The sequence below is a fragment of the Phoca vitulina genome, unplaced genomic scaffold (genome assembly GCF_004348235.1).
Source record: "Phoca vitulina isolate PV1807 unplaced genomic scaffold, GSC_HSeal_1.0 scaffold4, whole genome shotgun sequence".
Lineage (NCBI taxonomy): Eukaryota > Metazoa > Chordata > Mammalia > Carnivora > Phocidae > Phoca > Phoca vitulina.
In genome coordinates, this window is record NW_022589707.1 from 51,980,254 (window position 1) to 52,000,452 (window position 20,199).

Sequence of the window (20,199 nt, forward strand, 5' to 3'; positions counted from 1 at the left end):
ATTCAGCTGGATAGGGATCAAACCATTCTGAACACCTACAAACTCAAAAGGAGATCGAAGAAAAGAATAGCAACAACTCTCTGAACAGAAAAGCGACCACTTTCTGGAAGGTAGGACGTGCGGAGAAGTGAATCCGAGGTGTTATTCGGGAGGATAGACGGCGGGGGAGGGGCCTCCGTCGGCACTTCTGGCAAGTGATAGAGCCACGGAGCACAGAATCGGAACTTTTAGAAGTCTGCTCCGCTGAGGGACGTCACTCTGGTGGCGAAGTGGGGGGTGGAACCCTCGCGGGACAGTGTGGTCTCAGGACCCTCGGGGTCACAGAAAGACCGGGGGTGCCTGAGTGCGGCAGAGCTCCCAGGTATCGGAGCAGGGAAGCCGGCTGCAGAGACGGAGCCCAGGCGCGGGCTCTCAGCTCGGGGTTGTCATAAACCGTGATCCGCGGCACAGTCGGGCCACTGCTCCTCCAGCAGGGACCAACAAGCGGCAGATCCGGGGAGACTCACCTTCTTCCCCCGGGAGGAGAGGTGCGGGAGCGCACCGCGGGGATCTGCTGGGTTTGGAGACTCCACCCGGGGTCAGGTGCCAGATAGAAAGGCGCGGTCACAGGCCGGGTGAGCGTGGAGTGCGGCCAGAGACTGGGGAGCCAGGAGTGACTGACTGCTTTTCTCTGGGGGCTCGCTGAGGAGCGGGACCCCGAGTTCTCGGCTCCTCCGGGCGGAAACTGGGAGGCCGCCATTTTCACTCTCCGCCTCCAAAGCTGTACAGAAAGCTTGCAGGGAACAAAAGCTCCGGAGAGCAAACCCGAGCAGATGACTTAGCCCGGACCGGCAAGGGCGGGGCAATTTTGCCTCCGGCAAAGACATTTGGGAACCACGGCAACAGGCCCCTCCCCCAGAAGATCAGCGAGAACAGCCAGCCAAGACCAAGTTTACCGATCAATGAGAACGGCAGAACTCCAGCACTAGGGGAATACTGCACATAGAATTCATGGCTTTTTTACCATGATTGTTTAGTCTTTCAAAGTTAATTATTTTTTTTAACTGTCTTTTTTTCTTTTTTTTTTTTTGAATTTTTCTTTTTCCCTTTTTCAACCAACATCTTATCAATCCCTTTTTTAAAAAAAAATTTTTTTACTTTTCATTTTTAAAGTCATATTCTATCCCTTCATAGTAGTTACCCGTATTTTTGGCATATATATATAAGTTGTTCTCGCTTTAAAATCTTGACATAGTTTCTTCTAACAGATCAAAATATACTCTAAATCTCTAGTGTATGGTTTTTTTCTACTCCCCTGCCTGATCACATTCTCTCCCTTTTTTCTTTCTTTCTTTTTTTTAATCCTCTTCCTTCTTTTTTCAAACAACTTATCAAATCCTTTTTTAAAATTTTTTATAATTTCCATCTTTACAGTCATATTCCATCCCTTCATCATATCAACCCTTATTTTTGTACATATATAAGTTTTTCTTTCTTTAAAATTTTGGGAGGGACTTTCTTTTAACAGACCAAAATACACCCAAAATCTAGTGTGTGGCACTGATTTATAACCCAGCCTGATCATATTTGATCACATTCTGTTTTTGTTTTGTTTTGTTTTGTTCTGCTTTTGTTTGTTTTTATCTTTATCTTTATCTTTTTCTTTTTTCTTTTTTTCTTTCTTTTTCTTTTTTCTCTCTTTCCCTTTCTTTTCCCACTGCTTCAGGTCTTTTCTGATTTGTTTAGAGTATATTTTCTGGGGACGTTGTTACCCTGCTAGCAATTTGTTCTCTCATTAATCTATTCTCCTCTGCACAAAATGACAAGATGGAAAAAATCACCTCAACAAAAAGAACAAGAGGTAGTACCGACTGCCAGGGACCTACTCAATACGGACATTAGTACGATGTCAGATCTAGAGTTCAGAATCATCACTTTAAAGATACTAGCTGGGCTTGAAAAAAGCATGGAAGTTATTAGAGAAAGCCTTTCTGGAGAAGTAAAAGAACTAAAATCTAACCAAGTCGAAATCAAAAAGGCTATCAATGAGGTGCAATCAAATATGGGGGCGCTAACTGCTAGGATAAATGAGGCAGAAGAAAGAATCAGCGAGATAGAAGACCAAATGATGGAAAATAAAGAAGCTGAGAAAAAGAGAGATAAACAACTACTGGATCACGAGGGCAGAATTCGAGATATAAACGATACCATAAGACGAAACAACATTAGAATAATTGGGATCCCAGAAGAAGAAGAAAGAGAGAGAGGGGCAGAAGGTATAATGGAGCAAATTATAGCAGAGAACTTCCCTAAGTTGGGGAAGGAAACAGGCATCAAAATCCAGGAAGCACAGAGAACCCCTCTCAAAATCAATAAAAATAGGTCAACACCCCGACATCTAATAGTAAAACTTACGAGTCTCAGAGACAAAGAGAAAATCCTGAAAGCAGCTCGGGAGAAGAGATATGTAACCTACAATGGTAGAAACATTAGATTGGCAACAGACTTATCCACAGAGACCTGGCAGGCCAGAAAGGACTGGCAGGACATATTCAGAGCATTAATGAGAAAAATATGCAGCCAAGAATACTATATCCAGCTAGGCTGTCATTGAAAATTGAAGGAGAGATCAAAAGCTTCCAGGACAAACAAAAACTAAAGGAATTTGCAAACACGAAACCAGCCCTACAACAAATATTGAAAGGGGTCCTCTAAGCAAAGAGAGAGCCTAAAAGCAACATAGACCAGAAAGGAACACAAACAATATACAGTAACAGTCACTTTACAGGCAATACAATGGCACTAAATTCCTATCTTTCAATAGTTACCCTGAATGTAAATGGGCTAAATGCCCCAATCAAAAGACACAGGCTATCAGATTGGATTAAAAAACAAGACCCATCGATATGCTGTCTGCAAGAGACTCATTTTAGACCCAAAGACACCCCCAGATTGAAAGTGAGGGGGTGGAAAACCATTTACCATGCTAATGGACACCAAAAGAAAGCTGGGGTGGCAATCCTTATATCAGACAAATTAGATTTTAAACCAAAGACTGTAATAAGAGATGAGGAAGGACACTATATCATACTTAAAGGGTCTATCCAACAAGAAGATCTAACAATTGTAAATATCTATGCCCCTAACATGGGAGCAGCCAATTATATAAGGCAATTAATAACAAAAGCAAAGAAACACATTGACAACAATACAATAATAGTGGGGGACTTTAACACCCCCCTCACTGAAATGGACAGATCGTCTAAGCAAAAGATCAACAAGGAAATAAAGACTTTAAATGACACACTGGACCAAATGGACTTCACAGACATATTCAGAACATTCCATCCCAAAGCAACAGAATACACATTCTTCTCTAGTGCCCATGGAACATTCTCCAGAATAGATCACATCCTAGGTCATAAATCAGGTCTCAACCGGTACCAGAAGATTGGGATCATCCCCTGCCTATTTTCAGACCACAATGCTTTGAAACTAGAACTCAATCACAAGAGGAAAGTCGGCAAGAACTCAAATACATGGAGGCTAAAGAGCATCCTACTGAAGAATGAATGGGTCAACCAGGAAATTAAAGAAGAATTAAAAAAATTCATGGAAAGCAATGAAAATGAAAACACAACTATTCAAAATCTTTGGGATACAGCAAAGGCAGTCCTAAGAGGAAAGTATATAGCAATACAAGCCTTTCTCCAGAAACAAGAAAGGTCTCAAGTACACAACCTAACCCTACACCTAAAGGAGCTGGAGAAAGAACAGCAAATAAAGCCTAAACCCAGCAGGAGAAGAGAAATAATAAAGATCAGAGCAGAAATCAATGAAATAGAAACCAAAAGAACAGTAGAACAGATCAACAAAACTAGGAGCTGGTTCTTTGAAAGAATTAACAGGATTGATAAGCCCCTGGCCAGACTTATCAAAAAGAAAAGAGAAATGACCCAAATCAACAAAATCATGAATGAAAGAGGAGAGATCACAACCAACACCAAAGAAATACAAACAATTATAAGAACATATTATGAGCAACTCTATGCCAGCAAATTAGATAACCTGGAAGTAATGGATGCATTCCTAGAGATGTATCAACTACCAAAACTGAACCAGGAAGAAATAGAAAACCTGAACAGACCTATAACCACTAAGGAAATAGAAGCAGTCATCAAAAATCTCCCAAAACACAAAAGCCCAGGGCCAGATGGCTTCCCAGGGGAATTCTACCAAACATTTCAAGAAGAATTAATACCTATCCTTCTGAAACTGTTCCAAAAAATAGAAATGGAAGGAAAACTTCCAAACTCATTTTATGAGGCCAGCATTACCTTGATCCCAAAACCAGACAAAGACCCCATCAAAAAGGAGAATTACAGACCAATATCCCTGATGAACATGGATGCAAAAATTCTCACCAAAATACTAGCCAATAGGATCCAACAGTACATTAAAAGGATTATTCACCACGACCAAGTCGGATTTATCCCTGGGCTGCAAGGTTGGTTCAACATCCGCAAATCAATCAACGTGATACAATACATTAACAAAAGAAAAAACAAGAATCACATGATCCTCTCAATAGATGCAGAAAAAGCATTTGACAAAGTACAGCATCCTTTCTTGATCAAAACTCTTCAGAGTATAGGGATAGAGGGTACATACCTCAATATCATAAAAGCCATCTATGAAAAACCTACAGCGAATATCATTCTCAATGGGGAAAAACTGAGAGCTTTCCCCCTAAGGTCAGGAACGCGGCAGGGATGTCCACTATCACCACTGCTATTCAACATAGTATTGGAAGTCCTAGCCACAGCAATCAGACAACAAAAAGAAATCAAAGGCATCCAAATCGGCAAAGAAGAAGTCAAACTCTCACTCTTTGCAGATGATATGATACTTTATGTGGAAAATCCCAAAGACTCCACCCCAAAACTGCTAGAACTCATACAGGAATTCAGTAAAGTGGCAGGATATAAAATCAATGCACAGAAGTCAGTGGCATTCCTATACACCAACAACAAGTCAGAAGAAAGAGAAATTAAGGAGTCGATCCCATTTACAATTGCACCCAAAACCATAAGATACCTAGGAATAAATCTAACCAAAGAGGCAAAGGATCTGTACTCAGAAAACTATCAAATACTCATGAAAGAAATTGAGGAAGACACAAAGAAATGGAAAAACGTTCCATGCTCATGGATTGGAAGAACAAATATTGTGAAGATGTCAATCCTACCTAGAGCAATCTACACATTCAGTGCAATCCCCATCAAAATACCATCCACTTTCTTCAAAGAAATGGAACAAATAATCCTAAAATTTGTATGGAAACCAGAAAAGACCCCGAATAGCCAGAGGAATGTTGAAAAAGAAAAGCAAAGCTGGCGGCATCACAATTCCAGACTTCCAGCTCTACTACAAAGCTGTCATCATCAAGACAGTATGGTACTGGCACAAAAACAGACACATAGATCAATGGAACAGAATAGAGAGCCCAGAAATGGACCCTCAACTCTATGGTCAACTAATCTTTGACAAAGCAGGAAAGAATGTCCAATGGAAAAAAGACAGTCTCTTCAACAAATGGTGTTGGGAAAATCGGACAGCCACATGCAGAAGAATGAAACTGGACCATTTCCTTACACCACACACAAAAATAGACTCCAAATGGTTGAAAGACCTCAATGTGAGACAGGAGTCCATCAAAATCCTAAAGGAGAACACAGGCAGCAACCTCTTCGACCTCAGCCACAGCAACTTCTTCCTAGAAACATCGCCAAAGGCAAGGGAAGCAAGGGCAAAAATGGACTATTGGGACTTCATCAAGATAAAAAGCTTTTGCAAAGCAAAGGAAACAGTCAACAAAACCAAAAGACAACTGACAGAATGGGAGAAGATATTTGCAAATGACATATCAGATAAAGGGCTAGTATCCAAAATCTATAAAGAACTCATCAAACTCAACACCAAAAGAACAAAGAATCCAATCAAGAAATGGGCAGAAGACATGAACAGACATTTTTCCAAAGAAGACATCCAAATGGCCAACAGACACATGAAAAAGTGTTCAATATCGCTCGGCATCAGGGAAATCCAAATCAAAACCTCAATGAGATACCACCTCACACCAGTCAGAATGGCTAAAATTAACAAGTCAGGAAATGACAGATGTTGGCAGGGATGCGGAGAAAGGGGAACCCTCCTACACTGTTGGTGGGAATGCAAACTGGTGCAGCCACTCTGGAAAACAGTATGGACGTTCCTCAAAAAGTTGAAAATAGAGCTACCATATGATCCAGCAATTGCACTACTGGTTATTTACCCCAAAGATACAAAAGTAGGGACCCGAAAGGCTACGTGCACCCCGATGTTTATAGCAGCAATGTCCACAATAGCCAAACTGTGGAAAGAGCCAAGATGTCCATCAACAGATGAATGGATAAAGAAGAAGTGGTATATATATACAATGGAATATTATGCAGCCATCAAAAGGAATAAGATCTTGCCATTTGCAACGACGTGGATGGAACTGGAGGGTATTATGCTGAGCGAAATAAGTCAAACAGAGAAAGACATGTATCATATGACCTCACTGATATGAGGAATTCTTAATCTCAGGAAACAAACTGAGGGTTGCTGGAGTGGGGGATGGGGTGGGAGGGATGGGGTGACTGGGTGATGGACACTGGGAAGGGTATGTGTTCTGGTAAGCGCTGTGAATTGTGCAAGACTGTTGAATCTCAGATCTGCACCTCTGAAACAAATAATGCAATATATGTTAAGAAAGAAAAAAAGAAGAAGAATGTAGCAGGAGGGGAAGAATGAAGGGGGGGAAATCAGAGGGGGAGAAGACCCATGAGAGACAATGGACTCTGAAAAACAAACTGATGGTTCTAGAGGGGAGGGGGTTGGGAGGATGGGTTAGCCTGGTGATGGGTATTGAGGAGGGCACGTTCTGCTTGGAGCACTGGGTGTTATGCACAAACAATGAATCATGGAACACTATATCTAAAACTAATGATGTAATGTATGGGGATTAACATAACAATAAAAAAAAAGAGAATCTCTCTCCCAACACACACACACGCACGCACACACACACACACACACACACACACACGTCTCTCTTTGGCTTGAATATTCAGGGAGTATTGAAATTCCTAAAGGAAAGATATCTCTGCTCTGCTATTAGGAAACATCAGCAAACTGGGAGGGGCTGTGGCTAGAGGAGTCCTGTCAATGAGAATGACTTTGGCTTCACTTCAAAGAAATATCCAACTTAAAATGTCTCAAACAATTGATGATTTATTATTTCATCTTATGAGGAGCCTGGAGATCAGCCAGTCCCAGGGTGGGCTGAATCAGAGGATCAACAGTGTAATCAAGGATAGTTTCTCACTTTCATGGCTTTATCACTCCCTTCTGCCGACCTCACAACATGGGCTTACATCCTTGGGGTTTTGTCCTTTTGTGAATGCAATATGCTCCTGTACTCCCAAGAATCATATCTTCAAAGTACAACACCGTGTGTCCCAAAGCAGGGAGTTGTGTGTGGGGAAGAGCATGTAACCTCCTTGTATACCTCTTGAAGAGCCCAGAAATCTTCCCAGAGGTTACCTCAACCCACATGCCTCTAGCCTTCCATCAGCCATTCGTATTCCTGTTTCTGAATTAGTCACTGTCAAGGAGAATAGCAGTACCTTGATTGAAATAGATACACCCCTGGCTTGATCTGAGAAAACTGCCCTCAGAGGAATTCCATAAGCAAGGAAGAAGTAGGGGAATGACAGCCAATGTCTAGGCAGGAACCACTGAACCAATTCAATAGACAACCTAGGAAGCTAATTATAAATTATCTTTTTTGCTCTATCCCCTGTCTGTTAACCCTGGACCTTGAACGATGTCCTGACAACTTCATTTCATTTTGTTGTAGGCCTTCTAGGCAAGCTCTGGAGCCACAGCTGAGCCAGAGTGGTGAGGGGGAGAACAGCATAACCTGGAGCCAGCAATGTTTTGGCAGCCATACTTAGTAAGGTCCACATGAGAGAGAAGAATGTGGGACCAGGAGTTGGGACTGTGAGATACATCTGCCCTCCCCCAAGTGCAGATTTTCTGCTGCAGTGTTCTAGGAGGACTCATTTGTTCACTCAACAAATTTTACCTGAGCCTCTAGCAAGTAATCAGTCATTTTTCTAGGTACTAAGGTTATGTCATTGCACAAACGAAACAATATTTCACATCCGCAGAGCTTATATTTTAGTTGAGCTGGTGGGGAAAGAAACACTAAAAATCAAAATAAATAAGTAAATCATTTAGCACATTAAAAGTCATAGCCTTATGAAAAAATAAAGCAGGGAAGGGATAGGAAGGGCCAGAAAGTTACAGCCTTAAGCAGCGTGGTCAGGAGTAACCTCACTGAGAAATAATATTTGAGAAAATACTTGAAAGAGGTGAGGGAGCAAGTCATGCAAATATGTTTGTGGGATGAGCTTTCCAGAGAAAAGGAACAAGTGCACAGACCCTGCAGTGTGAGGAAGCTGGTATCCAGGAAGGACTCCAGTGAGGCCAGAGTGGGGTGAGGGAGGGTAAGAGACAAAGTTAGATGGAAAGCTGGGGAACGGGAACTCAGAGGTCATGGCTGGGATTTGAGTTTAGATTCAGAGAGATATGGAATCAGTGGAAGGTTGTCACCATTGTAGAGATCTGAACTGACATATCTTCTTTTGGAGAATGGACATAGGGAGGTAGGATGAGAAGCAGAGAGAGAACTAGAGTTGGGGCTTTGGCAATAAACAGATGAGCAATGATCACAGTTTGGATCAAGGTGGTAGAAAGAGGGGGTAACAAGGATGGATTCCACATAGACATATATATGTAGCCCCAAGGGAACCAGTGACAGGGTGAATGTGGCACTTGAAAGAAAGAGGAGCCAGAGATGACGGCAGAGTATGGAGTGTTCTTTTGTTAAAAGAGAAAACAGCGTTTCCTTCTTTTTTGATTATGATTAGTCAGTACTTAACAGCACAGTGCTGCCTGCAGTGTCAAAAATGGGTTAAATATAGAGAAAAAAGTATTCTGTAATTTTTTAAGGGCCGTGGTTCTATAGTGATTGAGTTTTCTACTGCAAAATGGGGTGGGATTCTGCATTTTAATCCCTACTCTGTTAGCATCTAATTTTGTTACCTTGGGCAAGTCACATCATCTTTCTAGATCTCATTCTGTTTCATGTGTAAAAGTAAAGTGGCTTTACCAAATTATCTGAGGTACATTTCAGATTCAACACTTTATAATTCTTCATGTGTGTTATCTGATGAGGCAAACAGTTTGCTTTTCATATGTAATTCAGAGTAATATTAAACATGTCACACAGATTATCAAATGGCTTTCTGTCAAAATGAGCTTGAGAACCATTTTATTTCAGAAACAAAAGCAGGATTATTTTAAAGAATTACTAGTCCAAAAAAAAAAATAATAATTACTAGTCCATAAATTTTAGACATTTCTAAAGGTCTGAATTTTGAGTCATAGAAAAAAGATATCAATATTTACAAATAAGATAACATCAATAATGCGTTTTGTAAATTTATAATTGCAATGTTTGTTTTCCCCAAGGAAAGATACACCTGTTGGTCCTTTTTGACCTAATTGTAAACTACCAGGTAAAATCAAAGGCATCAGTTTTTTTTGTTTTGTTTTGTTTTACTATGTCTGAGTAAGAGTTAAAGAATACATCACATTAAATAAGTTAATCATTGGCAGATTCCCATTTGCATCATCCATTAACTTAGTTTTATAATATTATTATTTTTTTTAATTATTGAAAGACTTAAATTTTCTGAATACAAAGGATATATTATTCTGTGGTCAAAATCAGCCCTCAACTGCCGGGAATGGCCAGCAATTCCTGTACCGATGGATGAAAGATGACTCCAAACTTTGCTGTGAAAGAGAGGAGAAGGCAAGGGGGTCAACGCTCAGAGATGAAGACCCTTTGCTCATCTTTGCTCCCGCTTTTATTGGTCCTTCAGGATAATCACAAATCCTTATCACTGTGTCTCAAGCATGTGATGTGTGACAAAGGGTCTTACTGAAACTGGGAGGATTTATGGGAAAGATACGATATGCTAATCTGCCTGTGCTACTAAACATAGCCTAAGGGACAATGCACACATCTCTTAGATCACAGGGTAGCTGTTTGGGCTAAGAAAGCTTCAGAGAGGGAAACTCCCCACAGCATTCCTATGGCAGAGTGGTCACGTGGGCCTCAGCTTTCCAAAGGTCTACGCCCTTCTCCAAAACCCTCCCTCACTCCCAGCGGCCTCTGTGTTACATTTTAGCAAGCCAGGTATTATGGCTGATTTCATGGCTCTACATTAACCCCAACACTCAATGAATAATTTTTAAGTAGTAGTCTTTTTTTTATCCTCCTACTTAAAGAATCTAGTCACTTATTTGCCAAGAAACTACTTTTTATAAATTATTCTTATAGGTGAGCTATTTAAATGCTATTAATTCTAGGGGCGCCTGGGTGGCTTAGTCGTTAAGCGTCTGCCTTCGGCTCGGGTCATGATCCCGGGGTCCTGGGATCGAGCCCCGCATTGGGCTCTCTGTTCAGCGGGGAGCCTGCTTCTCCCTCTCCCACTCTGCTTGCTTGTGTTCCCTCTCTCACTGTCTCTCTCTGTCAAATAAATAAATAAAATCTTTAAAAAAATAAAATAAAATAAATGCTATTAATTCTTTCATCCAATCACTATATTTTTAATGGGCATATTACGTGTCAGGCATTATTTTACATGTTGAGGACAGAACTATAAACAAGGTCCCCAGGACTACAGAACTTTGCTTATGGTCTACTTCATATTTACCTTTTAGGTGTCAAATGGCCTAGCTTAGAAAAAACTAGGGTATAATCTTGTGTAAGGGTGTTTAGAAATACAATCCTTAGGCAAACATTGCCTCATATGCTTAAATCTATTATTAAGTACTACTTCTCATTTGTCATTCTTTAACTGTTAGTAGTCTTTCCTTGGTCTGCTAAGTCAACTGAAATTTTTAATTAATTTTTCATAGGCAAATGGCTTTTCAGCTAAGACAATGGACCTTATTTGTGCATTTCAATAAACAGAGATACAATGGTTTGGAATAAAGAGATTGGATTGGGAATCAAAGCTCCAGCTCCAGCTCTATAATGTACTGTGGACTCAAGCAAGATGTTTGATTTGTCTGAGCTGAGGGCTAATTTGTAAAATGGAGCCTATGAGTGGGTGCCTTTTGAGGTTTTCTTAGGGCTCTGGTGAAATAGAGGATCGTTTTATTCTAAATTCTATCATGCTAAAGTCTAAAACACTAATTGTTAGTTTTAAAAATAGCAACCAAATTTGTTGTAGACATATAACATTATACATACACATTAAAGAGGGTAAAAAGATACATAGCTTCTAATTAACTTGAAAATTTTAACCATCACATTACTTTATTCATCAAACGTATCAGGTGAGAGAAGTCCTAAAAATGCATCAATTCATTTCTGTTTTCTTCAACTTGGTGCTGGCAAATCAGAATAGCACACTCAAAACAGAGTATGACAGAAAAGAAAATGTGTTTAGCTCTGTTTATCTCAAAAAGGATAAGCAAGGATAATTCATTTTAAAATGAGAGTTTTATGTATCCCAAACAACACAAATGACTGATGAGCACATTTTTTTTTCTCATTTCTAGGATTATTACACCCTTCAGAAATTTACTAAAGGTGACGAAGGTGTTCAACAGGTACTATTGATTACCTGATCAATGAGATAATAAAATAAGGTACCCACTGGAGATTTTAAAGTCTCAATAGAGAATGGAAAATGACCAACACTAACCAAAAGTCTGTTCCTACAGATAAGTTAAAATGGTCTTTTAACCTCCCACAATCAATTTAAAGACTCTAATGGGCAGAGCATAAATAATGGCTATGCCCAGTGTAGAATGAAGCATAGGTTAACTACTAAGTGCATATCACTCATCTCAAGCAGAACAAGCCATCATTTCTAGATGAATGTTAGCCTCATATTTTACTCTCTATGTCTCCGATAACATCCTATTCTAGTGGCTTGCTAAGGAAAATATTTTCTTTTAAAATATATACTTTAAATATTTGCAGGGAAGCATTTTATCTTTACTTATTTAGCATTCCTTGTAAATGGCTATAAGACTTCAAAATGATATCACAGAAACTGACGTCTGAAGAAAGAAAAAAATATATAAATATGATGGAGTACATTATTAACTAACATTTCTTCTTAAAGAATTTGGTGTCTGGTCACATGATCCACATCAGAAAATAATTCACCAAACTCCCATGTTTGCCTGATAAAGTACATAGCCTTTATGGATCTGGGAATTGCAGCAGGAAATAGACTAACATACATCAACGTTAGGTGACATTCAAAAATTGAACAGAGGAAAAACAAAAACAGATAAAAATATCATAAATGGTTGACTTACATTATGTTCTATCACCCTTTAAATAAATTAATCACATAGTAACAGTCTCATATATAAAACAAATGCACTTGGGGAAAGTTCAGCTCATAAATTGGTATGTGATGCATGTCTCATAAACACCTCTAAAGCTTTTCCTTCTTTCATACCATAGCAATTGAATATTCAATGGAAATAATTTAATAGCTGTGCTGGACTTGGTGCACCATTTGTCTCATGTAGCTTCCACCAATTTTGAGTAAGAAAAAGAGCAAAATTAGAACTAAATTGTTATGCCATTAACAAAATAATAGATAAGAACTCCCCCCAGATATGGTGAAATAACAGACATGAGCAACTCCGTATGGAACACATTCATCTCCAGCACACAAAAGCCTAGGTCAATATTTCAAAGAGTAAATACTCACAAAAAAAGTGAGGTCAAAATAGTTGTCAAAATGCAGCACAATCATCTACATGCACAAAGGTAGGGAGATGATCATTTTAAGAAAATCTTAATAATTGGATTTAATAACACAGATTCATTAAAATTTCTTTCCTAAATACATCTTAAATTAGTTTTACTTTGTTTTCTCAAAGGTTAAAGAGAAGATAAGTAGATAATATGTCCTACCAGAAGTAGATAAAATTGTAAATTCACCGTAATGGATGCTGAGGTACACTGATCCCCTGTTAGGACCAACATATCAGTTTTTCCCATGCCTCAGAGTGTTGTCTGGCTCACAGCTAAGACCCTCCCCAAGAATTGCTTTCTGACAAAGGGAGCTATCTCTCCACTGACTGGTCAAGGTGGGAAAGGGTGCAGAGGTGAACCCATCTGCCTTAATTTGGGAAATCTCTGAAGGGGAACACCAACTCCAGAGCTCCCAAGGGATCAACTAAATCTTCTGTGTAGATTCTATTGTAGTTCACCTTCTCCCTCTGCTCAGTCATGCCTACTTCCTTAACTTTCGGGTGTTGTTCTGAAGAGCTCTACCAAATAAACCACATTCATGCAAATGTCAGTCTTAGAGTCTCCCTCTGAGGGAAACTAACCTTGGCATTGGCCTCCTCCTTAATTAATTACATTTTGAAACTGCATACACTATAACAGGAAATTGGACATACTCTGCATTTTATTATTACCCTACTGTCATTTTATTAAAATATGTTGCTTATTTGTTTCAAAAATTCTTATAATGCTCTCCTCTTTTTCCTCTCCTGTATTCTTCATCAAATTCTGATCACATCAAGAATACAAGACATTGAATTTTTCTTTTCTAGATGAATGGTTTAATAAGGACAGAAAAATTTGAAAGGTCATTGAATCCAGTTTTAGTTATAGTTTCAAAAGCCAATAGACTATGAACATTCTATTCAGTCCTCCAAATTAGCATTAGTCATCTCTATTTGAGACATCCCTGTCTGACAGTTCATTCAGATTTATATTCCCAGACTTGGCCTACTCTATAAATGAAGTTTAAAAGAAATAAACCAGGAGTTATATCAGGAACACTGCCAAATTTCTATTAGGTGCAGTGCATTTAAAAAAAAATTAAATACACTAATAAAATAATTACCCACTACTTACTGATGCTTACTACCTGCTCTGTATCACATTATGTACTTTTCATACCTTATCTATAAACGTCACAATATACTACAAGACAGGTATTATGACTATTACACAAGGAAAAAGAAATTGGTTGAGAGTCATGATTATGAGGTTCATGAAGTTCATGATTATTAAGTAACTAGGCCAAGACCACATATTTAATTAGTGGTAGTCTTGAAGCCCATTGGCCAAAGGCTGCCAGGGACACACCTGGCAACAACATACAATGTCAAGTTTATTTAGCTTGGTGTAGTAAAGGAAAACACTCCACAGGCAAGCCTTAGGAGTTTCTTAAACTGACGAAGTTATGACTGGCTTTTATAGGGTATTAGGGCTTTGTTAAATGGTTTTAAGGTGCAGAAACAGAGTATCAGTTAAGACTGGTAGGTTGATAGAAGAAGATACATGCTGATTCGTTACGGGCCCTTAGTAGAAATATTTTACCCAAGGAGAAATGTTTCTTGTCATTTTCATTGATACATATGTCTATTATTGTGATTTATGACTTAATACCTTTAAGACGGCCCATCAAGCATGTTCTCAATGGATTTTAACCCTATTGTCATGATCTGAAAGCCTCCAAGTATTTGGACCTGAGCCCCTTTTACCTATTCAACTCTATCATCCTACATTTAACCAAGGCAAAAATTCTAGAATATGGATGGATTAGAATGTTTTCTTTTCTCTTTTTTTAAGATTTTATAGAGCACAAGTGGAGGAAGGGGCAGAGGGAGAGGGAGAGAGAGAGAGAGAGAATCTCAAGCAAACTCCATGCTGAGCACGCAGGGCTTGATCTCACAACCCTGAGATCATGACGGGAGCCAAAATCAAGAGTCGGACGCTCAACAAACGGAGCCACCCAGTCGCCCCTAGAATGTTTTCTCTTACATTTGAAACTTCATTAAGAATAATTTATGTCTGTCTGTATAAGCCTCACCATCAGTTTTCTCTTTAACCAAATAAAAATGTACTTTTTTCCCCATTGTTTTTTTTTCTTTTCAGGATTGGATATTAACTATAGTTAGATCTACTGACCACCATTTTGAAGAAAAAAAGTAAATTCAAGCACAGACAACAGAAAAAGCTTTGATATTAATTTTATTTGAGCAGTAGTTGTAGATGGTTCTAGCATCTTGAATCTAGCTGACTGACCACTTAGCTCTTTCCTAAAGAGGAAAATCAAGTTGATCTGTTTTAGACCAACTGATTTTGAAATATGTATATACTGACAGATCTGCCCTTCTCAGTTTCTCCTAGACCTTGTGAAATAGAACATGAATGATTTTATATGCTCATTATAACATTACACAGTTTTGATTTACTGTGCAAGTGTGAGTTATTCATCTCCACAATTCATCACTGTAGCCACAGCAGAAGGATGGCTCAGGTGATATAAAGACACTCCATCCATTTCTGGAGTTGACTCTGTTCATGTGGCTTGACAAAGACTATTTTCAAACATATAAAGTAGCTATGCTAAAGTTTCTAGATTGCTTATTTAGCAGTTGTTCTGGTTACCTTACTGCTGCCTAACAACCCCCCCCTAAAAGTTAGTGGCTTAAAAATAAAACCTACTTTAATATATCTTGTGATTTTAGGGTCAGAAATTCAGGCAGTGCTCAGTTGGGCAATCCTTCTGCTCTACAAGGAAATGATAAGGATCACTAGGTGGTATTTAGTTGGGGGCTGAGCTGAACTGGAAGATCTGAGGCTGCTTCACTCACACGTTTTGTGTTTTGATGGGGATTGCTGGAAGGCTGAACTCAGCTGGGCTTCGCTTCTTTTCTTTTTTTCATGTAGTCTCAGGGCCTTACCCTATGATCTCAATAGCAAGGTAATTGGACTACTTAGGTGGAAGTTCAGGGCTCCCAAAGACCAAAGTGGAAGCCACCCATACTCTTAAAAGCTAAACCCCAAACTGGAATAGTTTCACTGATTCTAAACTCTATTGGTCAAAGTTGTCATAGGCCAGCCAAATTAAAAGGGAGGGCCAGGAACAGCCAACTCGTGATGGGAAGGGTGCCAAAACATTTGTGGTCATTTAATTTGCCATAGGAGAGTGAAAAGTTAGGTGATGCGTCTACCTACTGCTTATAACCTGATAGGACCTTACCCTACACAAGGAGAATCTGTTTACCGTCTTCTGAGCATATCAATCCTAAAGGAACTAGTGATACTTGAAACGCTATCATCCATCCTGATGCCCTCTAGTATTTTTTGCTAAAAGTATTTTTTGGAGTGCTTGAGTGGCTCAGTCAGTTAAGTGTCTGACTCCTGATTTCAGTTCAGGTCATGATCTCAGGGTCATGAGATCAAGCCCCATGTCAGGCTCCATGTCCAGCATGGAGTCTGCTTGAGATTCTCTCTCTCTCCCTCTGCCCCTCCTCTGCTCCTCTTCTATAAATATAAATAAATAAATAAATAAATAAATAAATAAATAAAATAAACTTTTTAAAAACATATATACTTTTTTTACCTTATCATGGAAAAATATATCTTGTAAACAATTTGGAGGGCTCATATTCACCAATTCTCAAAACAACCAAGTTGAGTTAGGACACAGACTGTTGGAACTGGTGGAAATGTCTGGGATAGTGACAGACCTAACTCTGCTTTAATTTTTGTAGATCAAGTAACCAACATATATTTTAGGAAAACTGTTTGAATTTTATTAAGATAACTTATATCAACCTCAATTTTGAAAATAAATTAGATTCTTGAATGAGAATCTAAAACAAGCAGTATTTTTATGTTGAATATTTTTTTTTTTTTTTTAAAGATTTTATTTATTTATGAGAGAGAGAATGAGAGAGAGCATATGAGAGGGGGGAGGGTCAGAGGGAGAAGCAGACTCCCTGCCGAGCAGGGAGCCCGATGCGGGACTCGATCCAGGGACTCCAGGATCATGACCTGAGCCGAAGGCAGTCGCCCAACCAACTGAGCCACCCAGGCGCCCTTTTATGTTGAATATTATTTACTTAAACATAGTTCCAAATCCAGAATCCCCTTATTGAGCCACTGTGCACATGTAAACAAAATGATATATGGAAGGTGACTAATCTGACAGGTAAATACCATATGTTCTTATTTTCAATCAACAGTTTATTAATAAGGACATCAGTTTAAATGACCAACATCTTGAAAACCATAAATTAAGAGTTGCTAGTTTGTAAACATGTCATCAAGTTAAATTGTCAATTATAACTTGTATAATTGGAATTGAATTCCAGCTAGAATAATTTTTATTTAAAGGCTATCATTTCCTTTTATTTTAATAAACCTATATTTTAATGAATTATCTATGTTGATTAGACACAAAAGTGCCATAGATTAATCTATTCAGCAAGTGAAATACTTTCCTATTTTCATAATTATTATAGGTCTACATACATGTTTGTAATACTGTATGCTTCCTACCCTATCTATGGTAAAATTCTCTCTTGCATGTGTTCTATAGTTATTCGATCTCCAGAAAAAGATTATGAGAGTAACATTTTCAACAACTTTTTTCAAGTTTAGACAAGTTATGTGTATGAGGTTTTTAAAATAAAATTATGTATATAGATTATCTTCTCACATTTTATTTATGGATTAGAGTTTCTCTCAGTTCATTTATTTTCTCACATAAATGCTGTAAAAAAAAAAGAAAAAAGGTTTAAATTTCTGATGAATAGTCACACAAGTTCACCCATGAGTTTTACTACAATCTTTAGGTAGATGCTATACATACTCAAAAATTTATTTATTTGTATGTCTTTTACCAGTTAAATATGAAACAACTATATATCTGCCACTGTCTTAAAAGAAGTATATTGAATTTTAGTATTAGTATTTAATGAGATTTATATAATCCCTTCATTCATTGATAAACATTAATTGAGTTCCTACACTTGTCAGACTCTTCTAGGCATATAATGATGAACAAGTCCAACTTAACCTGCAGTGTCTTAAAGTTTTCAGGCAACAGACAATACAATAGTAAATAAATAAATAATAAATAAATAAATAAATAAATAAATAAATAAATAATGAGGTCATCATCAGTGCCATAAGAATTTAAGCCAGGGAAAAAGAGGATAATGAGTACAGTGGGAAGGGCACTCTTTTAGCTCATGTGGTCAATCAAATCATTTATATAGAGGTAATATTTGACAGGTGCTAAAAAATGGGGAGAGTGGACCATGCATGATCCTGCCTGCTCCCCATCCTTCTATCTCTTCTTCCTTAACTGAATTGTTTTGTGGCACTAATTAATGTCATATATATTATATATACATATATATAATTGTTTTATTATCTGCTCCCTTAAGGATGGCAAAGGTGGTTAGGTCAGTTTTGCTCATCATTGTATCCCTAGAGGGAATATTATATCTAGTTTTACAGATGAGGCAGCAAAGGTCCTTCAGTGGTCAGGTGTCTTAACCAAAATCATACAATATAGTTAATAGGATGAGGAGGTAAGAAGAAGAAAATGAACATAAGCTGAATATTAATATGTACCAGACATCATGATTGGTACTTTATGTATATTAACTAATTTAATTTTTAAAGCAGCTGTAATAGGCTAAATACTGGCCCCCACAATATCCACATCCTAATCCTCAGAACTTATAAATGATACCTGATAACAAAAAGAGACTTTGTGGATGTAATTTAGCTAAAGATCTTGAGATGAGTCCAGGTGGGCCTGTGTAATCACAGGGGTTCTCATAAGAGGGCAATAGGATATCAGAGAGGAAGCAGATATGACATGGAAGTGGTGTGAGGATGAGGTGTGGTGTGAGCCAATGAATGCACATGGCCTCTAAAAGCTAAAAAAGGCGAGGAAATGGAAAATCCCCTATAACCTCTATAAGAAAGCAGTCTTGTCAACACCTTGACTTTAGCCCAGTGAAACTGATTTGAGACTTCTGGCCTCCGGAACTATAAGATACTAAATTTGTGTTGTTTTAGGCCACCAAATTTGTGGTAATTTGTTATAGCTTCCATAGGAAATTCATACAGCAGCCCAGCTGGGGAACTCAGGTAAGGGTTAGGTAGCTTGTTCAATATCATAACACCTATGTAACAGAAGGTTAAATGTTCTCTTCCTATACTCACAGCCAATATTCCAAAACTTATCATTAAAAGCAGAAATTGCTCCCATGTTTTAAATAAAATGTCAAATAGCTATAAGCAACTTTATTAATAGTTCTTAATAAAAGAAGGCAGGACAAGTTTCTGTTTTTGTTTTTGTTTTATTGTCATATTTGTTTGGTTTGGCTTTGATGCGGAAATGTTTATTCATTACAGATTTTCACAAACTTGGCATCAAATATGATTCTTCCATATCAGAGGCCAACTTCTCCAGTGGTCCAGAATCCCTTTATTAATGAGATATCCAGTAGCATTCTTCAACCCAGAAATGCTGTGCTTCTCTCTGTGCCAGACGGACCTAACACTTCAAACAAGATAATCCTGCAATGATTGTCCAGCAGTCACAACACTAACTGAGGTACAAAACCATTGCAAAGCCTCATGCTTTAGGCTTGGAATGACTGAGTATTGGAGAAATAGCTGAAAATACCATAACAATAATTGTTAAGGGGCAGCTTAGCTGTTATCTCAGTGAAGATGTCCCCTCTCACACAAGATGGCCCACCAGTGCGGTCAGCCTCACAGGTCTTCCTTAGGTCATAAACCTCACCTGCTTAGGAATTCCATGATTTGGCTGGATGTGAGGAGCAGCAGAGCCGAGCCTAGCCAGAGCAGGAGGAGCTGACTGCCCAGAGCTGACCTGTGTTCTTCCTGCGTTCTCCACGGCCTCGTGCACTCATCCATCCAACAGTTTGTCATCCAACACTCTCTGTTTGGGAGACCTATTCCCAAGACCAAAGACCCTCCCCACTGTGAGGAGTCCATCAAGCAGACAAACAGCACCCAGTCCTCATGTCCAGAGGTAAGTGAGGCCATGACCATAGCCCAGGTGGTTTATATTTGATGTGTCATCCTGAGATCGAGCTCTTTATCTAAGATGAACTTGCCTCTCCTGTAAGTCTTCCTTGTTGCCTTTTTTTTTTTTTCTTTTGGTGCTGAAACCCAGATTTGGTTGCTGTAATAAAATAGAAGGAGCTGTACCATATGCTTCT

General features: G+C 38.7%; 1 long non-coding RNA gene across 1 annotated transcript in view; it reads left to right on the forward strand.

Moving 5' to 3' along the window:
* LOC116630532 overlaps positions 1–19,996 on the forward strand; it is a 138,115-nt gene extending 118,119 nt beyond the window's left edge. Inside the window, exon 3 of the long non-coding RNA XR_004298980.1 lies at positions 19,364–19,996. This is a non-coding gene — a long non-coding RNA (uncharacterized LOC116630532). The remainder of the gene's footprint in view (positions 1–19,363) is intronic.
* Positions 19,997–20,199: the final 203 nt, after the last annotated feature.